This window comes from Juglans microcarpa x Juglans regia, chromosome 7S (assembly GCF_004785595.1).
Source record: "Juglans microcarpa x Juglans regia isolate MS1-56 chromosome 7S, Jm3101_v1.0, whole genome shotgun sequence".
Classification (NCBI taxonomy): domain Eukaryota; kingdom Viridiplantae; phylum Streptophyta; class Magnoliopsida; order Fagales; family Juglandaceae; genus Juglans; species Juglans microcarpa x Juglans regia.
The window spans coordinates 18,573,960-18,580,281 of record NC_054607.1 but is presented as its reverse complement, the minus strand read 5'-3'; the positions used below and the strand labels follow the sequence as shown (position 1 = coordinate 18,580,281).

At 36.7% G+C, this 6,322-nt stretch overlaps 1 pseudogene; it reads left to right on the top strand.

Annotated features, from left to right (window-relative positions):
* Positions 1-467: 467 nt before the first annotated feature.
* On the top strand, positions 468-3,715 carry LOC121240890 (annotated as a pseudogene).
* Positions 3,716-6,322: the final 2,607 nt, after the last annotated feature.

Here is a 6,322-nt window from a genome sequence, read left to right as displayed (position 1 = left end):
ATTATTCACTGGACAATATATATGTGAAGATTAATATATAACATTTCCTTAACGTGATGATGGGATTTCATATATATAGAACTATATACTTTATTGTGCTGATTTTGTCCAATATATTTTAAAATTAGGAATTCTAATGCAATGCAACAAAAAACAAGAACATGATCCATTGATCGAATAAAAGGTTGGCGACCGGCCTACTATTTGATTCAACATATATGGTCAATTGTGGATTATTAATTAGAGCGTTTTTATAGTCACATTAATTACCTATCAATATCAAGTGTACAAGCAAATACATACACCACTGATTATCTTGTCATATATAATTGAAGAAGATGCACTGAAGATAGTATGGCTATATAATCTTATATGTTAGGGGAAAAGAATTGAGAGGAAGTGTCCATTTTCTTTTCTAGGAATTTGTTTATGATCCCTTGAGCTGCCGAAACAAGAAGTTTTTAGCCTTCTTCATTTCATCTTCTTGAGGTTTTTCCCGGCAAAATGGGGCAAATTCCCACCTTGGGTACTTCACTATTCTATTGCTTTGCTTTTTGTATCCTTGTTGTTGCTTCTGTCTTGTGCTTTGGCTCTTGCAGTACCTATGCCATGGTCGGGAATGAGACAGACCGACTAGCCTTGCTTGAATTCAAGGCCAAAATAAGCCATGATCCTTTCATGGCTTTCAGCTCATGGAATGAAACCACCCACTTTTGCCTATGGTATGGTGTTACATGCGATCATCGGCACCAGAGGGTCATTGAGTTGCCCTTGGCATCTCTGAAGCTCGCAAGCTCTATATCTCCTTTCATTGGAAATTTGAGCTTTCTAAGGATTCTTCATCTCCAAAACAACAGCTTCGGTCATGAAATCCCTCCACAAATAGGTCTTTTGTATCGACTGAAGTCGTTATTTTTGCAGAACAATTTGATGGTTGGCAGAATCCCTTCTAATTTATCCAATTGCTCTAACATCGAACTCATCGGACTTTCTTATAACCAATTTATTGGAGCTATATCAACTAAGTTTAGCATCTTGTCAAAGCTTCGACGATTTCATGCAAACAACAACAAACTAACAGGAAGTATTCCTCCATCTCTTGGGAACTTATCTTCACTTGAAGAACTTTATCTATCCTCAAATAATTTGGGTGGGAGTATTCCAAATGCACTAGGCCAACTCATAAATCTTACATCTATTATACTTTCTGAAAATAAGCTTTCAGGTACCATCCCTCCATCAATCTTCAATCTCTCTTCTATTACAGTTTTTAATGTGTTACATAATCAATTGCGAGGGAGTCTTCTGTTGGAAATGGGCATAACTCTTCCAAATCTTCGAGACTTTTCCATTTCAAGTAACCAAGTTACTGGTTACATTCCTCCTTCAATATCCAATGCCTCAAACTTGGAGAAACTTCAAATTGGATCAAACAAACTTACTGGAAATGTGCCTTCTTTGGAAAAGTTGCATAAGCTGAATTTCTTTACTGCTTTTAGAAACAATTTGGGGGGAAGTGGAGAGGTTGATCAGGACTTGAGTTTTATCTGCTCTTTGACCAACGCCACCATGTTAGAGGTTTTAATGATACAAAGAAACAATTTTGGTGGTGTCTTACCCGAATGCATTGGTAACTTGTCATTGACTCTAAGAATGTTTTCAATAGCTCGAAAAAAGATAGATGGAACTATTCCAAGTGGAATCTTGAATCTTGTCAACTTAGAATCATTATACTTGAGTGAGAACCAAGTGTCGGGTAACATTCCAGCTGCTATCGGAAGGCTTTATAGGTTAAAGGAACTAACTCTATACGGAAACCATCTCTCAGGCAACATCCCACACTCTCTTGGAAATTTAACTTTGTTACTTCAGCTTTCTTTCGGTAGAAATAATCTTGGTGGAAGCATCCCTTCAAGTCTAGGCAATTGCAAATCTTTGGTCTTACTAAACCTTCATGGTAACAATCTCAATGGTTCCATACCCCCACAGATCTTTGGTCTCTCGTCTTTATCAATTAGCCTAGCTTTGTCCGAAAATCGTCTTACGGGTCCTCTTCCCATGGAAGTTGGAAACCTTAAGAATCTAGGTGAATTATTTATCTCAGGGAACATGTTATCTGGTGAAATTCCGAGCAGTCTTGGCAGTTGCATTAAGCTTGAGAATCTATACATGGGAAGAAACTTCTTCCAAGGAGTTGTTTCGCTAGGTTTAGGGTCTCTGAGAGGACTTCAAAACTTAGATCTTTCTTAGAACAATTTATCGGGAAAAATCCCTGACTTTCTTGTGGCTAGCAACTCATTGCAGTTTTTAAATATATCATACAACAATTTCGAAGGGCTAGTACCAACAGATGGCATTTTCAAGAATTTAAGTTCAGTTTTAGTTGCAGGAAATAATCAACTATGTGGGGGACTTCCTGAGATGCACTTGCCTAAATGCAACTTCAAAGAGCCTAGGAATACAAAATTGACCTTAGCATTGAAGTTAATAATATCTACAGTTTTGGGGCTACTAGGAGTTACTTCAGTGCTGTACTTTTTGTATGTTTTTTGGTTGAGAAAGAAAAGAGAAGTCTCAATATCAAGTTCTTCAGGAAATTTGCTTTTGAATATATCTTACCAAAGTCTCCTAAAAGCCACAGATGGATTCTCTTCAGCAAATTTGCTTGGTGTGGGTGGTTTTGGATCAGTCTATAAAGGAGTTCTTGATGAGAGTGGAACTTTAATTGCTGTCAAGGTCTTCAACCTTGTGCGCTATGGAGCCTTCAAAAGCTTTCTTGTTGAGTGTGAAGCCTTGAGAAACATTAGACATCGAAATCTTGTAATGGTTATTACAGTTTGTTCAAGTGTTGATTACCATGGTAAGGATTTTAAGGCTCTAGTTTATGAGTTCATGGTTAACGGAAGCCTTGAAGAATGGTTGCATCCAACTGCTACAGAAGATGAAGTGCATCAAGACCAAAGAAATCTAGATCTGTTTCAAAGGTTGGATATTGCCATTGATGTTGCGAACGCATTGGAATATCTACATTATCATTGTCAAACACAAATCATTCATTGTGACCTAAAGCCAAGCAATGTTCTTCTCGACAATGAAATGATTGGACACATTGGTGATTTTGGGATAGCAAGATTCTCTTCTGGAAGCAACCATAGCTCTTCTATCACTCACTCCAACACTATTGGATTAAGGGGAACTATTGGTTATGCTGCTCCGGGTGAAAAAACCTTTCTATCCTTTCTTTCTTAACATAAATGCTCTATTTTTTTGAAACTAATGTTGCATTCTAATGTAGTCTATGTTTCAAATTGCAGAGTATGGTGTGGGGAATGAGGTGTCAACCCATGGTGATGTGTACAGTTATGGGATACTTCTATTAGAAATGTTCACAGGAAAGACACCCACTGATGACATTTTTCAGGGCACTCGAAGCTTGCATTCCTTTGTCAAGACCGCCTTGTTTGAAGGAGTAGAAAGGATTTCGGATCCAATTCTTTTTCAGGAAAAGGATGAAGAGACAACTAGAAACAATGGCCAAAATAACAACATTACAAGTAGAAACAAAACTCAAGAGTGCTTGGTTTCGATTTTTCGGACTGGAGTTGCATGTTCAGCTGAACAGCCTGAAGGACGAATGAACATGAAAGATGTTGTAGCTGAGCTTAATTTAATCAGAAAAACGCTTCGTCAGAGTGGAACAAACATAAGCAATTGAAGAATAAATGGACCTTAATATTAAACGTAGCTAGTATTGGTGTCTTTGTGATATTTATTGTTTGATTAGTATAGGTTGATGTGGATTGTAACAATAAAGTTTTGTTTTTGTTGAGTTGTTTCCTTTTATTTCGTCTTAGAGTGGAACAAACATAAGCAATTGAAGAATAAATGGACCATAATTTTAGATGTAGCTAGTATTGGTGTCTTTGTGATATTTATTGTTGATTAGTATAGGTTGATGTGGATTGTAACAATAAAGTTTTGTTTTTGTTGAGTTGTTTCCTTCTATTTCGTCTTTAAGTTTCAACTTCTACTTTTTATTGTTACCTTAGATTTCATTATTTTCTCTATGGGCTCTTCAGTTATTCTAGAGTGAGAACCTCTGACTTCACTCTAGAAACTCATCCAAACTGGAACAAGCCAGAGGGGGGGTGGGAGTTTCGGCTCCTCCCCCCTCCCTCCTCCTCCTCCCAGCTCAGTATGTTTCTTCTCTAGCCTATGTTTTTCTTTGTTTTTGTGTTGTTTTTCAAGTCAAATAAAGGAGAAGTGCCGGTTGGAGGTTTTCCAGTGGCTAGTGAACACCATGCGCCCCACCGTGGGATTGCTATGCCGCTGATCTTTCAGACTACCAAACGCTACGTCAAAAGGAGCGGCGTGTAACCAACACGCGCGGGTCAATGTAAGCGCATGGCTTCCACGCGCCACAGCGAAAAATCTTCCGTTGACACCATGCGCAACCTTTCTAGGGCCAGCGACTCTGATAACTTCAAAATCGACTGCCCGGCATACTCCTAGAGTGGCGCGTGTCCTTCACATGCCACAACAACCTATTTTCTAGTGTATTTTCAGTTTTTGCAGTATTTTTAAGTGTCTGTAATTTGTTTCTTTATTTATATTTGGAAATAAAAGAAATAGACTATTGGACTTTGTTCATAGCAGGAGAACCCCCTCCTCTTTTGGAGGATGGAGGTGGTGTTTTCATTCTCCTCCTATGGAGGATGGGGGTGGTTTTTCCTTCTCCTCCTTTTGGAGGATGGGGGTTGGATACCCTTTCCTCCTTTGGAGGTGGGGGATGGTGATCTCTGTTTTTTACAGAGAGTGATACTCTCTAACAAACCAGTTTTGTTAGTAGAAAGTTTCTAGAAGTTAAAACAATATCCGTCGCAAAGAAATTTGTATGCGAGTAAGCATTCAACAGATGAGTAGTTTGGTTTGTAATCTGAGTTTTCTCTGTATTGGCTAGTCACAGTTGTAACTTCAATTTCATGAATGAAATTAAGTCTATTTCCTATATAAATTTTTTTTTTTTTATTGTTACCTTAACAATAAAAATGAGACTCCTCATTTAATAAATAAATAATCTTGGTCTTTTGTTACTATTGACTACTCACTACGTACTCACCCTTTTTAGTTTTTGCCACTTAATTTTGATGTTCTATGAGATATGGAAATTATCATTCCTCTAATTATGTGAAGTAGTTTTAAACATATATGACTCCAACGTGCAAAACGTTGGGGGATTGAAGGACTCAATATCAAGTCTGGTACCAGTGATTGAAGGACTCAATATCAAGTTTGGTACCGGTGATTGGGTTTTCCATATTCATTGTGAAGTCGGTGGTTTGCCCTTGGCATTGACGCCAAAAGAACTCACTCGTAACCGCACACCATACGCATGAACAGAAAATTAGGGATAAGTTTATATTTGCTACGTTTCATAGATTTAATAGGAATTTAAACCATGTTTAAAATATTTGAAAAAATATATATTTTTTTAGCATTCATGACACAATATTCAGTCTCGGATTCCATCTTTTAGCATTCATGAGTGACTTATTTAAGAAAAATGCATCTGATTTGTAATCAAATTTTTTGATATAGAATACAATGAGTTGGCCTCTCTTTGTCTAAAAGTTTCTGTGAAATGAATAGTGATAATACTTTTAATTCGAAACCTACTACTCAATACAAAGGAAAGCAATTCAGTCATAGAAATAAACCAAACTAATTGAATATATGAATGTAGTTGATGATGTATAAATATATGAATGCTATCAATGGTTTATATTTGAATAAAAAGCTGATTTAATATCATATTATGGGTTTAAATTCTTGAGAACTTTAAAATACTAGAAAGAAAAACTTTTATTATGGCTTTAGTACTCATGCATGGAATGTATTTCATACACTTCCATATTTATGCCACTTGCTCCAAAGGTTAACAAGCAATATGCAAGTTCTGTTTCACACAAGGTCATCTGTGTGTACTAATACTCATAAAAGTATTTATTCATAAACACGGATATTTACAGAAACAATATTTATTCATGTGAATAATGAAAATACTACTTTTATGAGTATTAGTGACACAGATGACTGTTCACAACGTCACATACTAGATAATCATAGAGCTCGAGTCTCCTTTTTATGATCTTAACTTTCTGCCATCATTAGCTTTTTGTCTGTATATCAGAATTTGTTTTTTTTTTTCAAATAGATCTTTTGTTGGACTGATTTTGTCTGCATATTCCTGTCTCCATTTTCACTCTCATTTGTGGTTAACATCCTTCTCAGCCTTCAGGGTGGGTTTCCTTCAGCCTTCATA